General features: G+C 36.4%; 1 pseudogene; it reads left to right on the top strand.

Annotated features, from left to right (window-relative positions):
* LOC132675910 (atlastin-1-like) overlaps positions 1-20,880 on the top strand; it is a 128,418-nt pseudogene extending 107,538 nt beyond the window's left edge.
* Positions 20,881-21,618: the final 738 nt, after the last annotated feature.

Genomic DNA, 21,618 nt, shown 5'->3' with positions numbered 1-21,618 from the left:
CAGCACATTTCTTCCAAATATAATCTCTTTAGCATCCCTATGCTTGTCTAAACCCTTTAGCTATCTTTAAACTTAGCTCTCTATAAACTTCTTTATGCACAGTTCCAACAACAGATGTTGCCCTTTGAAATCTGCTTTGAAATCACTTCCAAGATGTAACCAAAAGTAAGCAAGTTAGGGAAGGAGGGCTGACCTTAGTTTGCTTTTTATTTTGCAATAGCATCAGACTATTATAAAAGCAAGGTTTCTTACCCTGTTTTGTTTGAGACACTGACCTCTCTGTAGCAATTAAAGCAGAGTATGTGGTTTCTACTGTGTAGAGTTTTAAATTCACTCTTTATGTGTGTTTGCTGAGTACTTTCAGGACTGGCCTGTGCTATTTTCAATTTTATTTCAAGTTAATGTAAGAAGGTCTTGAGTCAACCTTTAGAAATAAGGATGTGTTATAATAAACAATACAAAATGGTATTCAATAACCATTCGGAGTGAAGAAATAAGTAACATTGAGCACAAATACCGTTTGTGAATAAAGGATGTCAAATGTTTTAATACTATGTAATGAAGGTAAGAATGTTATTATGTTGAACATAATAGTTTTCTTATACTGAAAATATTTGAATCCATCTTGGATTCACCTAAGCTTAGATCAGTTTTGTACTGTTGTCATCATTGAAGCCATGGTTTAAAAGCAACCAAAAATCAAACAGTGTCAAATAATGTCTACATGTAAATGTTATTTTTCATTACTAGTTAGAAATTTTGGACTAAACAATATATATTTCAGAAAGTATAATACTGTCATGAATCAATAGTTTGGCAGGGCTACCTTGGTAAAAGATTTTAAATATCTCAATATTTTTTCCAAATATAGTAATAATTCAGTACAACACAAATTTTCAGAAGTAAGGAAACACAAGCTATAAGGCTATTTATATGTTATACTATTCAGTATCAATATTATGAATACATATGTTTTATATAAGGTGATTTTTTTTTCTATTTGGATCCCTCTTAAAACTGTACACAAGGGAAAATAATAGATTTTTGTTTTGGGATTTTGCTTTCTTTTCATGATTTTCATAAATGTGACTTTCCTTTACACATACTTTAAATGCCACCAGAGAATGAAATATGCGTGGAATAAATCCAAAGAGAAATCTTTTGAAAGGTCTGACATCATACAAATTGTATAGAGAATTGTGAATGTTTGGACAACAGAAAACAGAAAGGGATAGCAAAGGTTATCTTCAAAACTAAAAACTGCAAGAAAAGATTAGATTCCAGCTACCACAAGAGTTGCAGAAAGGGAATGAATGTATCTAAGAACGCTGTAATGATTAAAGCTCTCTGGAGATGCTATGTGCTGCCTCAGTAGGTAGTAAGTCCCTGTGACTCTAAGTATTCAAGTAGATATTGGATGGCAGTGATTAAAGCTATCTGATCTTCAAGGAGTCTTCCAGCTCTAATGACCTGTGTTTCCCTAAGTGAGTCTAAGATATATATGGCTTAATATTTCAAATGTTTCCAGTTTTAGTGAGATAACTGATGTATAGCATTGTATTAGGTGTATAAGGTGCACAACATAATGATTTGATATATGTATGGATCGTGAAATGACTACCACACAAAGTTTAGTTAAGACCCATTACCTCACATCATTACAAGTTCTTTTTGTGATGTGATCTTTTAAGATCTACCATTAGGTATAAGTTGTACTTATTTACTGATGTCTGTTTCTCATTAACACTTTGAGGAGAGGAACCATGTCTGTTTCTTTCAACAATGCACACGCAAATGTAAGATAGTTCCTGACATATTGGGCACATATACATAAGCAGTTTTTAATGATTTTTAGTATTTTTACAGCTTCAATGAGATACTCACATACAGCATACATAAATTTAAAGTATACAATGTGCTGAAGAGATAGTATATATATTGCAAAATGATTACCGGTTAGTTCACATCTCTCTCCCATCACATAATTATAATTGTGTGTATGTAGTGGAGGGGGGGATAACATTTAAAATCCATCCATAGTCTTAAAAACTTCCAAGTATATGATACAGTGTTATCAATTATAACTACCACATGTGCACTAGATCCCCACATCTTATTTATCTTATACCAGGAAGTTTGTATCCATTAACCAACTTCTCCCCATTTTTCTCACCTCCTAGCTCCTGCTAACCACCAATATACTCTGTTTCTAAAGTATGGCTTTTTTAGATTCCACATATGTGAAAACATATAGTATTTGTCTTTTACTCTCTGATTTATTTCATTTAGCATAATGCCCTTGAGGCCTATCCATGTTCTCCCTAGAAAACATAACCAATTTAAGAAAATGACCAAATTTCATTAAATTGATTAAAATTAAGTTCTTAAAAAATATTTATTTTTGACAGAGAGAGAGAAAGAGAGAGCAAGAATGCAGGGGAGGGGCAGAAAAGGAGAGGGGGACAGAGAGAGATTGAATCCTGCAGAATCCACAAACCTTGAGATCATGACTTGAGCCAAAATCAAGAGTCTGATGCTCAACCACCTAAGCCACCCAGAGACCCCAAAACTAAATGTTTTTTTAAATATCATCCCATTTTGGTATCAAAAAGGCACAAAAGAGTAAAGCGATGTTAACTGGTCTCCCTCCTTCCCTCCCCCATCTCTATGGAAAAGAGAAAAGTTAGGTATACAGAGCAAATAAAAGACTGACCCTCACAATGCCCAGAGGTCCTTCAAGACCTGCTGTCTACCAGTTTTAAGCAACAGAATCATTCAGAAGCTTTTCTCATCCTCTGCTTCTCTTTGTTCCTGTAGACACAGACTTAGGAAACCCACACTGCACAACACTGCATCCAACTGAGAGAAGTCTGCCTTCCACCAAGGCATCGCCCATAAAAAGTGGCACATATGTGTATGATTTTATTAGCAGGAGATGTAAGTATTAAAATAAGCCTTTCATAGTGAGATCATACTCCCACATATAAAAAGCACTTTAATACATATAGCTTTTTGGTTTTACCTTCAGTCTCTATGAAGAACTAATGTGTGACAATGACATCATATGGTGTAGAAATCCACAAGGAGAATTTTGGCATTATTTATTTTCATGTCTTTTTGTGTTTTTCTAAAGGACCTAATCTGGAAAATAGTGAATCAAAGTACCCAGAAAAACCACCAGAAGACAATAATGCATTGTATGGAATGAATGATGAATAAAGTTCTTTTATCTCCTGACTTTTTAAAATGACACTCTATTCTCTATTGGCGATTCATTGAAATTCCCTACCTCTTCAGATCTTCTCAGAGATTTTTCATCAGTTAGAAAAGGAATAAATACCGGAAACAGTAAGGATTGAGCTAAAACACATTTAGAACCAACAGAGTCTAATATTTGCTTGTGTAAATTCACTATCTTTAATAGCAATAATGAGGTTCTTTCAACTTGTTTCAAGGAATTCTCTATATTCTAAGATTAATGACTATGTAGGCAGGAGCTGGTATATTCGTTAACTAATAATGTGCTTTATTGTGTTATGGGTTTAAACATGGTGTTTAATTTTTTTTAATGACAACATTGTTTCAAGAATTACAATTAAAAAGCCCTTCAAAACACGACAAAGAATTCATTAGTCTAGTACACTATATTTTTGTATAATTGATGATAACTGTGTAATGATGTGGTAAGCTGGTAATTAGGCATAATTTGCTTATGCAAGTGAGTCTAAAAAAATAGGGATCAATATTCAATTTACACCTATGTGAAAAGCAATTAGTTTAATTGATGGGGAAAAAACCCTCAACAATGGCTAATTATTCCAAAATGACCTGAAACACTCATACAAATTATTAGAATTAATTTTACATGAATGATTAGATTATATAAATCATTTTTAAAGACTTGAAGTTTCTTTAGTTAATCATTCATAAAACATAGTAGAAGAGGTGATTTCCTAATATAATGGATACAATTTAGAGAATAATCACCAGGTTTTCCCTACAATGCTGGCACGATGCCACCTCAAAGTAGACAATAATGAATATAAACAAAACAGGTGCCATTATTTCTCACTCAGGTATAACAGTTCAACAAAGAAACATTTACCCAATAAAACACTATTTTGTATAATTATTATTTCTCTCTCAAGTCCTACTGAGCGTCTACGTGAATTCCTGAGACAGTTGTAACATTTTATATTCCTTTCAAAAGTAAAACTCAAGTATCATGGATTTACTTATCATCAATCCTGGTTTTTGTTTATGAAATAGATGATTTAATCTTCTTATTCTGCATTCTATTCTTCACATAACCATGCCATTCTCATCATTACTTCTATGGAAGAAACAGTGTTTCATAAGTATCAGGAAACAGCATGTTTAATGTCCATCTGAAATTTCTTTCACTTTAGGATGGATTGTCATTATCAGCACATCAATCTATTATTGAAACACATATAGATTCATTACTGACCTTACTAATCTCCAAGTGACATGATAAAATTTAAATAAATTAGGGGCAGTGTCACAAAACAAAAGCGAGTACTTAGGTCTGATTTCATTCTTCAGGACAAATTTATAAAACTGAAGTCCAGTTGACACAAGAAATTTGTTTCAGCTTAAGTTGTTTCTAGCTTATAAAGGTAATATTTTTGAGGAAGGAAAACACACACATATGGAAGATGGGTGATGTTCTAACTCAGGCTGCCTATTTTAGTAGACACTTCACTTTTTGGAATATATACTGATTTCAATGTCTTTTCCTACAGCAAGTCAATAAACATCTCACACAATGTTTGTTTCTTGTTTTTGTTTTTGTTTTAAGCTTGCCTTGACAATGCAGCTTGAATATCATTCTAAGACAGGCCTAGACGTTTTTAATATTTTTAATTTTTATCACTCTACCCCCAAGTCATCAATGGCCTCTATTAAGCCTTGTTTTTTAACTTGCAGTTCTCGTCTTCATCTTTGCCTTCGACATCATAGCTTTGTCCTTATGTAAGTGGGAAGTGTGGTGCTGCACGGCGGCATAATACAATGTTATTAGCATGCTATAAGGACTCTGCACACATTCTCACAAATTATAAAAAGGCATTAAGCATGAATCTCAGAATGCCCAAGTGGATTTTATAATGGCTCTGATAACACTCTGAGCTATATTACATTTTTGTTCTGAACAGGAACCCCTCAGAGAGGAGGTAAAAAGTTATCTGCTGTCAAAATGCCTTGATGTGTTTCCAGTCATGGAAGTTTCACACTTGAGAACTGAACACAGTTTTGTATAGAATATTCTGACCTTCTCTAGAGAATGAACAAGTATGAACACAAATAACAGAAGCTGTTGGGCTCTGAGCTCTGCTACTGGCTCCTGACCATTGCAGGCCTTTTCATAGCTAGTTATTGAACCCATAAAACTTGCAGTTATCAACCTTGTGATTCACCAGAGACATGTAATCTGGACCTTGGAGAGTGACTAGGGGCACAAGTTTCTTACTTAAGCATTGCAATAAGAATTTCAAATTTGTGACCACCTTTCTGAATTTGAAGTGGAAGTCATAAGCCCTTTTATGTTTTTATAGTAGGTTTTTATTTTTGTATACTTTTATTTTGATTTTCTGGTACTGTCTTTATCACAACTATCTGACATGAGTATCTCAATGTATGTATGTTCTGTTGAGTAATAGATGGAAAAAGAAAATGAGACCCAGAGTAAGAAAATGACTTTCCTGGGTTACATAAAATATTTGCCCTAGAAATAAGATTAATCTGTGATACTTTTTTAGATTGGGTAGACACCTAAAGAGTTGGTATGATTTGTTCAGCTCAGCAAGCAGAGGTACAAAATTAATGCTTCTGCATCAATCCCAGGTCCCCATATAAAATTACACACAATTTACTGAACCTCTCCAATCTTTAGGAGAATCAATGTGAGAATTCTAAGAATCTTAGAATTTATGAAACAGGAGGTATTTTAGAGAATATCTAAGCAGTGATCTTCAACAGGAGCTGTGCATCAAAATGCCATGGAAGATGTAAATGCTAACACCTGGGTTCCACCCTCTACTGTAATTGGTCTGAAGTGCAGCTGGGAGATTGAGATTTTTAAGATCTCCACAGAATTCATCTGTATATCCAAGGCTGGGATCTCATCAAGATAAAAAGCTTACACTTATCCTTTGCACTGCAAAGGAAACAATCAACAAAACTAAAAGGCAACTGACAGAATGGCAAATGATATTTGCAAATGGCCTATCAGATAAAGGGTTAGTATCCAAAATCTATAAAGAACTCACCAAATTCCATACCTGAAGAACAATTAATCCAGTGAAGAAATGGGCAGAAGACATGAATAGACACTTTTCCAAAGACATCCAGATGGCCAACAGAAATATGAAAAGATGCTCAATGTCACTCGTCATCAGGCAAATAGAAATCTAAACCACACTGAGATACCACCTCATGCCAGTCAGAGTGGCTAAAATGAACAAATAAGGAGACTATAGATGCTGAAGAGGATGTGAAGAAATGGGAACCCTCTTGCACTGTTGGTGGGAATGCAAACTGGTACAGCCACTCTGGAAAACAGTGTGGAGGTTCCTCAAAAAACTAAAAACAGAACTACCCTATGACCCAGCAATAGCACTGCTAGGAATTTGCCGAAGAGATACAGGAGTGCTGATGCATAGTGGCACATGTACTCCAATGTTTAGAGCAGCAATTTCAACAATAGCCAATTTATGGAAAGAGCCTAAATGTCTAACAACTGATGAATGGATAAAGAAGATGTGGTTTATATATGCAATAGAATACTACGTGGCAATGAGAAAGATTGAAATCCTGCCATTTGCAGCAACGTGGATGGAAATGGAGGGTATTATGCTAAGCAAAATAAGTCAGGCAGAGAAAGACAGATACCATATGTTTTCACTCATATGTGGATCTTGAGAAATTTAATAGAAGACCAAGGGGGAAGGGAAGAGGAAAACAAAAGATACAAACAGAGAGGGAAGGAGGCAAACCATAAGAGACTCTTAAATACAGACAATAAACTGTGGGTTGATGGGGGTTGGGGAAGAGAGAAAAATGGGTGATGGGCAGTGAGGAGAGCACTTGTTGGGATGAACAATGGGTGTTGTATAAAAGCCAATTTACTAATAAATTATATTTTAAAAATCTTTAAAAAAAATAAGAAAAAACCAAAAACCAGGAGATCTTTATGGTCCAAGTGACGTGTGGAAGGAAAACAAAGTAAATGAATATCTACTCCAGTCTTTTTTAAAACCACAGGTTTGCAGTGGAAGTCCAGGTTCCATGCATTGTCTCCACTGACTACAGTGGGAGAAAGAAGCTCATTACTGCCTGACATGGATGAGAGATTCAATTTCCTACTTTATCGCCTCTGACACTACCCTGGTGGGGGTCAGAGAACCTCATTACTACCTCATAAGGTAGTGGTCTGGGCTCCCTGCTTGGCTTTTGCTGGTGGGGGTGGGACTACAGTCTTTCTGGTGGTGTCTGACCAACTTAAAAGTTTTCTTTCTGGGGTGCCTGGGTGGCTTGGTCAGTTAAGCATCTGACTTCGGCTCAGGTCATGATCTCACGGTCCGTGAGTTCGAGCCCCACGTCGGGCTCTGTGCTGACAGCTCAGAGCCTGAAGCCTGTTTCAGATTCTGTGTCTCCCTCTCTCTGACCCTTCCCTGCTCATGCTCTGTCTCTCCCTGTCTCAAAAATAAAACATTAAAAAAAATTAAAAAAAAAAAAAGTTTTCTTTCTCGTTAGGCTCTCCTTTTACTACTCCTCTGGCCAGAGAGAGAAGGATTCTAATTAGCTATTCCTCCCCCAGCCCCCTGGATTGCTGACCTTCCTGGATTGCTGTATTCTTTACCTCTAAGTCTCAGTGGTGAGATTCATAAAGAAAGCCCAAGGCTAAGCGAAATGAGTCAGTTAGAGAAAGACAAGTATGACATGATTTCATATGTGGAATTTGAGAAACACAACAGATAGGGGAAGGGAAGGAAAAACAAGATAAAAGCAGAGTAGGAGCAAACCATAAGAAACCAAATCCAGAGAACAAACGAAGGGTTGCTGAAGGAGAGGTGAGGTGAGGGAATGGGCTAAATGGCTGAAGGGCTTCAAGAAGGGCACTTTTTGGGATAAGCATTAGGTGTCATATGTAAGAGATGAATCACTGTGTTCTACTCTTGAAACCAAGACTACACTGTATGTTAACTTGAGTTTGAATTTAAAAAAAAAAAAGATGAAATAAACAAATAAACACAAATGTAATTTAAAAAAAAGAAAACCAAGGAATTCACCACCATGTTTTCCCCTGGGTCCCAAGATCCTCAGCCAGTCTGCCTTCTTCCCTCCACTTTCAGAGTCTGATGTTTATTTTGTATAAAATGTCCAGGGTTTTTGGCTTTACTTAAAGGGAAGAAAAGTAGAAAGTATGTCTATTCTATGTTTCTGGAAATGGAAGTCTGTTATAATATGATTTTTTTTAACTTTTTAAATGTTTATTTATTTTTGAGAGAGAGACAGAGTGCAAGAAGGAAAGGGCAGAGAGGGAGACACTCTGAAGCAGACTCTAGGCTCTGAACTGTCAACATAGAGCCTGATGTGGGGCTTGAACCCATGAACCATGAGATCATGACCTGAGCCACAGTCAACTGCTCAATTGACTGAGCCATCCAGATGCCCCTACAATATGATTTTTAAAGGGGATTCTAGAATAACATTTAGCAACTCTTATAATATCTAGTAGCTCTGTTAATAAAAAAAAAAAACATATCTTTTTTCCTAAACAAGTTGGTTTTTTTCCCATTAAAAACTATATTATCACTCCTGCTGGTGGCTATTATTTGGGGCTTATAAAATGCAATCCTTTTCAGTGCTTTGCTTTTAGTTCTATAGTATGAACCTAGTAGCCTCACCTCACTACTATGGTCCTTGAGAAATTTAGCATACACTACTTTCTGTTAACAAAGTTCAATGACAGGATTAGCCTGGCTCTACTCAGTTGGATTACATTAAAAGTTCTGCATTTCTATGACATTCTTACAGATTTCCCTTCCAGTGACATCTGAAATTTTACCCAGAGCAAAGAATCTGGAGGAGAACCAATTAGAGCAAGTAAAATATAAATTAGGGTTTAGTCGCTGGATGCAAACCCTAGAAAAGCTGGCAAATGCAAGTTCTCATTGGTATTTTTAAAGTTATAAAAAATGTACACCATAAAACAATCTCATAAAACTTTTATAATCATTATTATAAAATGTATTTTCTAGTCAATAAAATAGTTTAGATATAAAGCCCTCTTGGAACTTCAAAATCAGCATACTGTGCCTTCTTTATGATCATCGTAGTATTTTAATAAATTTGTGGTTATGCCATTGTCTAAAATTGTGCATTGTGTACCCAAAACATGCTACCAAAACATTTCCTGTCTCAAAAGAAGGAAGAGATAAATGCCTGGTGACTGAATGTTGGATGAATTAAACATGCATTGTTACCCCAGGTTCTCATTCAACTATTGAAGAAATGTCCCCAAAATGTCCCCAACATTCTCGAATAGTACTACTCAGATTCTTGTAACTGTAGAAGTTAGTAAATGCTTTTCAATGCCAATATATGTGCATATATACTATTTAACTTACAGAGTCCCCATCTTAATTTCCTGTCTCATTTTGACATCACTCTGGATATGTCAATTCCTTAAAAAGCTACATTCTACACATGTGATTTGACTTTCCTCTTGATCTTATATTTTATGACTCTGCAAATCAACATCTGCCCTCATCAGTTTTCCATTACCATGCAAACTGTCAAGATTATTTCATTCAGCCATCCCCATGTGCCACCATGGGTTAAGAAGTATATTGTAGTAGAAGACTACCAAAATCTTTTGACTAAAGCTATCCCTTCAATGTCAATGGACCAGGACCAAATCTCTCACGATATGTAAAAATACAGCAATCAAGCAGCTTCTTGATGTTGTAAGGGCACAAAGAATAAAAACAAAAACAAAAACAAAAATATAATCCTGTCGTAAGAAAATCAATGATAACCTGATTAAGCAAGTCAAAATATGATGGTATTCTTCAGTTTCATGAGGTGACTCCACTTACAAAAAGGCAAAAAGGTCTATCATAAATATGCAAAGGACTGTCTTGTGAAAAAGGAATGAGACTCAGGCTAAATGTTAACACAGGTAGAGTTTATGTCAACATTTAGAAACTCAGGTGGATAAACTGAGTCTCCAGTTGAGGAATAACTGACCATGTTGATTTGTTGTAGAAAGTCCTCCCTCAGATGGTAATGAGTTCTCTCACTAAAGCTATTTAAGTTCAGAAGAGGTTTCAAATTCCAGAAGTAAACCTCAATTGATTCAAAGGGGAAAAAAAGTCTTAAACAGAAATTGTCAAGGTTAGGTTAAAATTCCTCCTAACATGAGCATTCGGGGACTCTATCACAGATGATCTCAGACAGTGCTGTTTGACGGCAAACTCTCACAGAAAGAAAGAAACAACGAAAAAAGCCAAAGCATAAATAACTGAAAATAGATGCTAACATAGAAGTAACACCTACTCTACAACTAATTGCTGGTGTGATTCTCCTCTAATTGCATAGCTGTGAATGTGTCTTTTCTTTTTAAATCTTCTGCCAAGATGGCTAAATCCAAGCATAGTTTATAGCAGCTCTTATAGGGGAATATATTTTGGAGTAGAATTTGTAGAATTTCCATCACAATACCTGTCATTATTCTATTTGATCTTATTGACTTCAGTAGCATTCTCAGGTGATACTTTCCAGATTCATGAGTGGATTGTTTGCAGAGAGGAAAGTAAACACTTTTCTCTTAATGAAATGTGTTAAAGAATTAACTTTATGTCTGCCCATTTTATAGAAGTGGTATTTCTAAATCCTGTTAAAATTGTTTTATAGACTTCCTAACCGCTGTAACACATTAGGGGGTAATCACATTAGATGCTGCTTGCCGAGCCTGGCAAGACTTGGTCAGTAGTTTAAAGGGACTGTTCCAATAATACAGTCAGCTCACTAGTAGCTGGATGACTCTAATTGAAATAACTGGACTGTACCATTAGTCCAAATAAGCCCTTCAATACCATTTTTTGCTTCATTTGAAACCAAGATTAAGAAGATGCCACTTATAAAAATGATCTTCATTATAATGTTTTCCTCAAGTGTCAGGATAGTTGGAATATATTATAAGTGAAACCTCATATTGATACAGATTTTTAAATCATTTGTCTGTTAGTTTTGATTATAAGTACCAATTACCCACACAAATTGCAGAAATTCCTATTACATAATAAATCTCAATGTATTCATTTCAACTGACCACTATTAGATGAAGATCCAGCAGACTTCATGTTGATAGTCTTGACAAAGCCCAATCGCTATGGTGTTGATGGAGATTATACCTTAATAGCTGTAGGAGCTAGACTCAAAGATTCCCTTATCCCACCTCTTGCTTCTAGACCCTTATGAAGTCATCTCCTACACGGTACTAGGATTTGTCTGTGTGACTATAGAATACAGCAGAGGTGATAGCATATCACTTGAAAATGACGTTAGGTCCTGTCTTTTGGATCATTCTTCCTGAGGGAAGCAAGCTAGCTGCCATGTTGTGAAGATACTCAGAGCCAACAGAGAGGGCCATATGACAAGGGAGTGAGTTATCCAACCCCAGCAAAATTATAAATGTTTGTTGTTTTAAGCTACTAAATTTGTGATCATTTTTTCATGAAATAATACGTAGCTAAATTCAGCAGTAAGAAATGGGATGCTACAATGACAAAAATTCTAAAATAGGAGAATGACTTTGGAAGCAAGCAGAATGCTGGTAAAAGTTTAAAGTGCCTAGAACACAAAGACTTAAAGGAAAATGAAGAAAATCTTATGCAAAAATTGAGCTTAGCAATATGGTTGCCTGTAGTAATGTGTAAGACAAAAAATGTGCTAAAGAATTTTGCCTAAACATTTTCCATTCAAAGTGTTAAGAATATCCCTTGTTTCTCCTTGCTGTATATGAGAAAATTTATCAGGAAAGATAAGCTAAAGGAAGAACTGCTAAACAAAAAGAGGTCATTATCATTGCTACTGATATTCTATTAATAAATATGTAAAAACGAGATGACATAACAATTTCATCAAATATTCAAACAGAAACTTTGAACAGATTAATATAAAGTAAATTGGAATGGTAAAGGCATGTTTTCCATTGCAACATTCCACCCCACCCTACAATTAAATCATCATCATCTGTTGCAGACTGTTAGTCTGGAGTTCTCTCTTGTCCAGCAAGAGAGCAGATGCAAAATTAAATACGAGAGAGGCTAATGTCTGGGACAGCCCCAAACACGGATTTGTCTCCATATTTATTGAGCTCACAAGATCTGATACACATGGTGGACATGAAGAAAACAAGATCTTACACATGTGAATGTGGAGAAAACAATCAGACAGTAATCTTTAACTTGCATGTGTAAGTTATGTAATATGTATACTTATGTAAGTGTAAGGAATTCTTGAACCTATTTCCCAACAATCATCATTATCATCATCCTTAACATCATCATCATCATCATCATCATCATGACAGATATATTTGTAAGTGAGAATTACCAAACCATCCAGGATAACTTATCTATGCTTATTCTTAGTTTCCTAGGGCTACTATAACAAAACTATAAAAAAATAACACAAAATAGGTGGCCCAAAGAAAACTACAGAAATTTATCCTTTCAGAGTTCCAGAGCTAGAAGGCCAAAATCAAGGTGTTGACATGGCCATGCTCTCTCTTCTAGATTTGGCAGACTTTTGTTTTTAATGGACTTTATATTTAGAGCAGTTTTAAGTTCAAAGCAAAACAGAGTGGAAAGTACAGAGATTTTTCTATAAACTTCCTTCCCCCACACATGTATAGCCTCCCCCATTGCCAGCATTCTCCACCAAAGAGGTGCATTTATTACAAGTGATGAATTGTACATCATTATTATCCAAAGCCCATAGTTTACATTAGGGTTCACTTCTGGCATTGGGCAATGAGCATTCTTTGGGTTCAGACAAAGGCACATAACATGTATCTATTGTTATAGTATCAAACAGAATATTTCACTGAATTTTTAACACTCTATTTATGCCCCCCTCTTCTCTAACCCCTGGCAACCACTGATCACTGTCTCCATAGTTTTGCCTTACCCAGAATGTCATACAGTTAGTAACACACAGTATGTAGTCTTCTCAGGTTTGTTTCTTTTACCTAGTAATATATTTAATTTTCTTCCATGTCTTTTCATGGCTTGATGGCTCACTTCTCTTTTAGTGAGTAACATTCCATCATCTAGATGTACCTACTTTATCCATTCACTTACAAAGGGATGTCAATGTTGTTACAAGTTTTAGCAATTATGAATAGAAATAGTATAAACATTCAAGTGCAGGTTTTTGTGTGGACATAGGGTTTCAACTTCTTTTGGTAAATACCAAGCAGTATGACTGGTGGATTGTATGGTAACAATATGTTTAGTTTTTAAGAAACAACCAAATTGTTTGGCATAGTAGCTGTGCCATTTTACATTCCCAACAGTGATGAATCCAAGTTCCTGCTACCTCATATCCTTGCCAGTATTTGGTGTTGTCAGTGTTCTGGAGTTTGGCCATTCTACCAGGTATGCGGTGGTATCTCATTGTTGTCTGAACTTGCATTCCTTTAATTATACACAATGTGGAGCATCTTTTCTTATGCTTATTTGTCATCCATATATCTTCTTTGGTGAGGTATCTATTAAGGTCTCTGGCATGTTTTTATATCAGGATGTTTATTTTCTTATTGCTGAGGTTTGTTTTAATGTTTGAAAAAATTTTAATGTTTATTTGAGAAAGGGAGCATTGGGGGAGGGGCAGAGAGAGAGAGAGAGAGAGAGAGAGAGAGAGAATCTGAAGCAGGTTCCAGGCTCTAAACTGTCAACATAGAGCCAGACACAGGGCATGAACTCATGAACGGTGAGATTATAATTTAAGCCAAAGTCGGATGCTCAACCAACTGAGCCATCCAGGTACCCCAGTCTTATTGTTGAATTTTAAGAGTTCTTTGCATACTTTGTATAACAATCATTTATTAGACACATCCTTTGGAAAATTTTTCCCCCAGTCACTGTTCTTTTCATTCTCTTGACAATGTATTTTGCAAAGCAGAAATTTTTACTTTTATTGAATTCCAGTTTACCAATTTTTTTTTTTTTTTTTTTTTTTGCTTTCCTGGATTATGCTTTCATCCTTGAATTTAAAAAGTCATTGTCAAACTCAAAATCATCTATATTTTCCTGTATGTTAACTTCTAGGATTTTTATGTTGTTGCTGTTGTTGTTGTTGTTTACACTTAGGTCTTGAATCCATTGTGCGTTAATTTTTGTGAAAAGTCCTGCCTTTTCCACTGGATCCTCCTCTTCTGAGCTATATTCATTTATTGTTGTTGTTGTTGTTGTTGTTGTTTTTCCTGAAAATCCACCTGAGCTATTTTAGTCCCTATAATTTCTGGCCATGGTGGTCTGAACACTGATGGTGGTGAGGTTCTGTCACTGTAGGACCAGTCCAAGTCTTCACTGTCAAAGATGACCATTCCTCTGAGATAGATGAGATCACACTAAATCAAGTGCTTCCCCTGGAGGCTTTCAGGGTCACGGAGATCATTGCTGTATCTGTTGCTGGAGCATTATCAAAGGAAAATCATTTCTGAAAGAGTTCATGTTGAAATACATGTACAATCAGGTATTAGTTCATTGGATTGGACATTATAATGAACCACTGACTGGTTTTTCACAGAGAGGTCTAACGAGAGAGCAAAATAATTGAGATATGGAGTCGTCGTTTTCCTTTTCAATAAGCCTGATGGTAAAACGGTTGCAGTGTTATTGATAGTTGCTCAGGGAACCTTTGACAGTCAATTTGAAAGATTCATCCACAGTATTTGCCCTCAGCAAAATGATCAGCTTCATACAGGTATATAACCAATTCTAAAATGTCTAAGAGAATGATCTTCAGAATCTCCAGCTTTTTGATGAGTATGGCTGGGAAATATTCCTGACGGGGGAATATTCCTGAAGCCATTTCAAGGCCTGATATTATTTCTTTGAGAACTAAAGTTCCCCGCATGAATTTGGGGAAGCTGATGGTGGCACCAAATTTTTGGAAAACTTCCTCAAGTTTTCAGAGAACCAACATGAATAACTACAGAATGTTTGAAAACACATCTGCTCTGTTTGAAAACATACTGTTTTCTGCTACCTCATCTTGGTTTAATAGCTACCAATCCATACTTTGATAGAAAATTTAAAGAAATAGATGATGAATTCATCAAAACTTGAAAACACAGATTTCTTGTATGCCTTAGTCCTGAGAGCCTAGATTTTAAAGAAATCAAAGGATGGAAAGATCCAACATGGTGGAGAAGTAGGGAGACCCAAAGTTCCCTTGTCCCCCAAACACAGCAGTGTTGAGGCCAAAGGACTTTGAATTCCAACAGTCCAGGCTTCCGAGGGACAAAGACATCTCAAGGGACCCACGGGGACAACCTGGTGGGCCACAGGTACGTGATTTTGAACTGGGAGAGATAAAATGGGCTGCATAGACACAGAGGGGAGAGATCCCCTTCTACAGAGAGACAAAGGGAATAGAAAGAGAGGCTGAGGAAAGGCAGGATTGTGTCTGCACAAGAGAAAAACCTCCTACCAGACAGAGAAAGATCCAATCTCTAACTGTGGGGCTTCCTCCAGGTTGGGGCCAGCTGCCCAGTTCACACACCTGGGGAAGAGATAAGCCAGCCCCGAGCTCAGTAACCAGTTCAGAGGCACAGTCTGCAGTGGGAAAAAGCGATCCCCTTCCTGGAGTGCTGTGGGAAGAAGGTATATATCTGTTCAAAGGACAAAGACTGCCTGCTCCTGCCAGCCAGATGCAAAATATCAGCCTTGTGGAGTGGCACTCCCCAGTACTGGGGCACACAGAATGGGATACTCTAAGACACTGGGGTTTAAACCCCACCCGATTGCCAGCGAGGTGCGAGAGTGGGTGGAGCAGGACAAACCACACATGCAGCACTGTGAAATGGGATGGCTTTTCCCTGAAACCAGAAACCTGCAGTGGGATTCTTTAAGACATTGGGGTTCAATTCTTTAAGACATTGGGGGAGTCAGCAAAGTGGGACAAACTGCCTCATTTGTGGCCATAGCATTGTGAAGACAGCCTAAACAGAGTGGTTTGGGACACGTGGTCCATGGAAGGGAGACTGGGGTGTCACCATTTTTCTCCCCATCACCAACAAGGTGGGGCCTCAGGGCACCAGACAGGGAGCCCCCAGTGGAGGTAGAACCTGCCTACACCAAACCACACCCCTCCACGCCTGGTAAGAATGTGTTAATTGCAGGGGACAGATCATCCAGACAGAAAATCAATAAAGAAACAGTGACCCTGAATGATACATTGGACCAGATGGACTTGATAGATATATTCAGAACTTTTTATCCTAAAACAACCAAATACACATTCTTCTCGAGTGCACATGGAACCTTCTCCAAGATAGATCACATACTAGGTCACAAACAGCCCTCAATAAATATAAAAGAATTGAGACCATACCATGCACATTTTCAGATCACAATGCTATGAAACTTGAAATCAACCAGAGCAAAGTTTATAAAACCTCCAAATGGATGGAGGTTGAAGAACATCCTACTGAAGAATGAATGGGTCAACGAGAAATTGAAGAATAAATTAAAAAATATATGGAAACAAATGAAAATGAAAACACAACAGTCCAAACACTTTGGGATGCAGCAAAGCAGTCCTAAGACGAAAATACATTGTAATCCAGGCCTATCTCAAGAAGCAAGAAAACTCCCAAATACAAAATCTAACGGCACACCTGAAGGAACTAGAAGCAGAGCAACACAGAAACCCCAAGGATAGCAGCAGAAGAAAAATAATGAAGATCAGAGCAGAAATAAACAATACAGAATACAAAAAAAAAGAGAGAAGGAAGGAAGGAAGGAAGGAAGGAAGGAAAGAAAGAAAGAAGAAAAACCAGAACAGATCAATGAAATTAAGAGCTGGTTTGTGAAAAAAATAAACAAATTGATAAACCACTTGCCAGAGTTTTCAAAAAGAAAATAGAGAAGGCCCAACTGATAAAAATCACGAATGAAAATGGATTTACCACAATCAATCCCTCAGAGAATACTATGAAAAATTATATGCCAACAAAGTGGCCAACCTGGAAGAAATGGACAAATTGCTAGACACCCACACACTACCAAAACTCAAATAAGAAGAAATAGAAAATTTGAACAGACCCATAACTAGTCAAGAAATTCAATCAGTTATCAGAAATCTCCCAACAAATAAGAGTACTGGCCCAGATGGCTAACCTGGGGAATTCTACCAGACATTTAAAGCAGATTTAATACCTACCCTTCTCAAGTTATTCCAAAAATATAAATGGAAGAAAAAATGCTGGACTCATTCTATGAAGCCAGCATTACCTTGATTCCAAACCAGACAGAGACCCCACAAAAAAAGGAGAATTACAGTATCCCTCATGAACATGGATGCAAAATTTCTCAACAAGATACCAGCAAATAACATTCAAAAGCGTAGAAAAAGAATTATTCACCATGATCAAGTGGGATTCATTCTGGGCTACAGGGCTAGTTCAATATTCACAAATCAAGCAATGTGATACATCACATTAGTAAAAGAAACCATAAAAAACATATTATCCTATCAATAGATGCAGAAAAAGCATTTGACAAAACCCAGCATCCTTTCTTGGTAAAAACCCTCAAGAAAGTTGGGACAGAAGGAACATATCTAAACATCATAAAAACCATATATGAAAAGCCCACAGTTAATATCAATATCATCCTCAATGAAGAAAAACTAACAGCTTTCCCCCTGAGATCAGGAACACGACAGGGATGTCTACTCTCACCAGTGTTGTTTAACATAGTGTTGGAATTCCTAGCATTAGCAATTAGACAAAAAAAAGGAAATAAAAGGCATCAAAACTGGCAAAGAAGTCAAACTTTCACTTTTCACAGATGACATGATACTCTACATGGAAAACCCAAAAGACTCCACCAAAAGCCTGCTAGAACTGATATTTGAATTCAGCAAAATTGCAGGGTGCAAAATCAACATACAGAAATTTGTTGCATTTCTATACACAAATAATGAAACAACAGAAAGAGAAATCAAGAAATTGATGACATTTACAATTACACCAAGAACCAAAAAATACCTAGGAATAAACTTAACCAAATATGTAAAAGATCTGTATACTGAAAACTATAGAAAATTTATGAAGAAAATTGAAGACACAAAGAAATGGAAAAATATTCCATGCTCATGGATTAGAATAAATATTGTTAAAATGTCGATACTACCCAAAGCAATCTACACATTCAATGCAATCCCAATCAAAATTGCAACAGCATTCTTCTCAAAGCTAGAATAAATGATCCTAAAATTTGTATGGAACCACAAAAGACCCTCAATAGCCAAAGTAATACCGAAAGAAAAAAACCAAAGCGGGAGGCATCACAATCCCAGACTTTAGCCTCTACTACAAAGCTGTAATCATCAAGATAGTATGGTACTGTCAGAAAAAAAGACCCATTGACCAATGGAATAGAATAGAGACTCCAGAATTGGACCCACAAATGTATGGCCAACTAATCTTTGACAAAATAGGAAAGAATATCCAATGGAAAAAAAGACAGTTTCTTTAGCACATGGTTCTGGGAGAACTGGATAGCAACATGCAGAAGAATTAAACTAGACCACTTTCTTACACCATTCACAAAAATAAACTCAAAATGGATGAAAGACCTAAGTGTGAGACAGGAAGCCATCAAAACCCTAGAAGAGAAAGCAAGCAACAACCTCTCTGACCTCAGCTGCAGCAATTTCTTGCTTGACACATATCCAAAAGCAAGGGAATTAAAAGCAAAAATGAACTATTGGGACCTCATCAAGATGAAAATCTTCTGCACTGCAAGGGAAACAATCAACAAAAGTAAAAGGCAACTGACGGAACAGGAAAAGTTATTTGCAAATGACATATGAGATAAAGGGTTAGTATCCAGAATCTATAAAGAACTTCCTAAACTCAACACCTGAAAAACAAATAATCCAGTGAAGAAGTGGGTGGAAGACATAAATAGACACTTTTCCAAAGAAGACATCCAGATGGCCAACAGGCACATGGAAAGATGCTCAACGTCACTCATCATCAGGGAAATACAAATCTAAACCACACTAAGACACCACCTCACACCAGTCAGAGTGGCTACAATGAACAAATCAGGAAACTACAGATGCTGGCAAGAATGTAGAGAAATGGGAACTCTCTTGCACTGTTAGTGGGAATGCAAACTGGTGCAGTTGCTCTGGAAAACCGCGTGGAGCTTCCTCAAAAAATTAAAAAAAAAAAACAGAATTAACCCTATAACCCAGCAACAGCACTACTAGGAATTTATCCAAAGGATACAACAGTGCTAATGTATAGGGGCACATGTACCCAATGTTTATAGCAGTGCTTTCAACAATAGCCAAATTATGGAAAGAGCCTAAATGTCCATCAACTGACAAGTGGATAAAGAAGATGCGGTTTATATATATACAATGGAATACTACTTGGCAATGAGAAAGAATATAATCTGGCCATTTGCAGCAACGTGGATGGAACTGGAAGGTATTACGCTGAGTGAAATAACTCAGTCAGAGAGAGATATCATATATTTTCGCTCATATGTGGATCTTGAGAAATTTAACAAAAGACCATGGGGGAAAGAGAAAGGGGAAAAAAAATGGTTACAAACAGAGATGGAGTGAGGCAAACCATAAGAGACTCTTAAATACGAAGAACAATTTGAGGGTTGATGGGGGGCTGGGGGAGAGGGGAAAATGGGTGATGAGCATTGATGGGGGCAATTGTTGGGATAAACATTTGGAGTTTTATGCAAGCGATAAACCACAGAAATCTACTCCAAAAACCAAGAGCACACTTTACACACTGTATGTTAGCAAATTTGACAATAAATTATATTTAAAAAAAAAAAGAAAGAAAAGGTAAATAAAGGCGAAAAAATATTCAAAGGGAATAAAATCACTTTCCAAGGTCTGGCAGACTACTTCAAGGTTCATATAAAAATCTATCAAGGTGAAGAATTACCAAATCCCAAATCCATGTATAGGCCACAGCAGAAACTAACAATTTAGTGTCCATAGCAACTGGTAAAGGCACATACAACACAACAAGATTTGTGGTTACAAGAAACCATTTCTGGTCCCAACTGACTTGCAGACCAAATATCTGGAGCTTAAGGAAGAATTTGTAAAACTATATTGAAGGGTGAAAAAGATGTATGAAGAAGAATGTAGCTACTGTTATTAGCAGCAGTTAAGGAGTAAAACAGATAAACTCTACATCCAGTATATCAAGCATAATAATAGCAAAAATATCTTCCATACAGCTCATACCACACCACCCTGTTTATTGGCATCTTTATCATATGAGCAATTGCTGGTTTAACTAGATTCATTGGTTTGGACATTACAGCTCAACTATGCAATATGATAATGGAATTGACCCTTATCACCCTGTGCTCCAGGGCATATATTTGCTACTCTGGAGAATACCAACAGCTGGGTGCTGTAAGAGATCAGGTAGGTACACCCTTGTGGGACTTGGGCTTTTTACAAGCTTTATAGTATGGCAGCAACTGATAAAAAAATCTGTATCATCAATGTTTTCCTGCTCCAAAGTAAGATTCTACTAAACCACCAGCAAGGGAGAAAATTTAATTCAAATTTTTTAAAATGCAGATGTGTAACCATTTTTCAGTTCAATATTAAGTTTTTATATCTCTATGCAAACATTCAAATTGCTTTTATCAGAACAGAGTAAAACACCAAACACCTCTGAAGACTGCAAAATGTTACAGTTCTTTTACTTCAGTGTTTAATAAGCAGATGTATGTATACATGGTTGTATCATTTTGTTAGTATGTTATTTCCTGATTTTGTGTTCAAATAGGCTGTCATAACTTAAAGTATTTGTCAATCTACAACACTGGTACTTCTGTTCTCAAATTTACTAAATTCTATCACGGGGTTATAATTAAACCATATTTTTAAAGGTTGTGAAAGTTATTAAGTCTGTGTAGAAATTCATGTTTTTGCATATGGGTGATGAGTTGTTTCAGCACCATCCATTGAAAAGAAAATCCTTGCTCTATTGTCTTCTCTCTGTGCCTTGGTGAAAGATGAGTTGACTCTACTTACAGGGGTCTAATTCTGGGTCTATTCAGTTCCAGTGACCTATTTATTTTTTATTTTGCCAACATCACACTGTCTTGATTGCTATAACTTGTAGTAGGGAGTGTAGCTGGGAATGATGACATCCATGAACATAGAATATCTATTTATTGAGTTATTCTTTGATAGGTTCCATTAGAGTTGTGTAGTTTTCCTTATATGTATGTATACATATTTTGTTAGATTTATACCTAATTGTTTCATTTTTGTACATTAATGTAAATT

This window comes from Panthera onca, chromosome A2 (genome assembly GCF_046562875.1).
Source record: "Panthera onca isolate mPanOnc1 chromosome A2, mPanOnc1 haplotype 2, whole genome shotgun sequence".
NCBI lineage: Eukaryota > Metazoa > Chordata > Mammalia > Carnivora > Felidae > Panthera > Panthera onca.
Note: the sequence above shows the minus strand (reverse complement) of the source record. Positions and strands in the feature narration are given on the sequence as shown.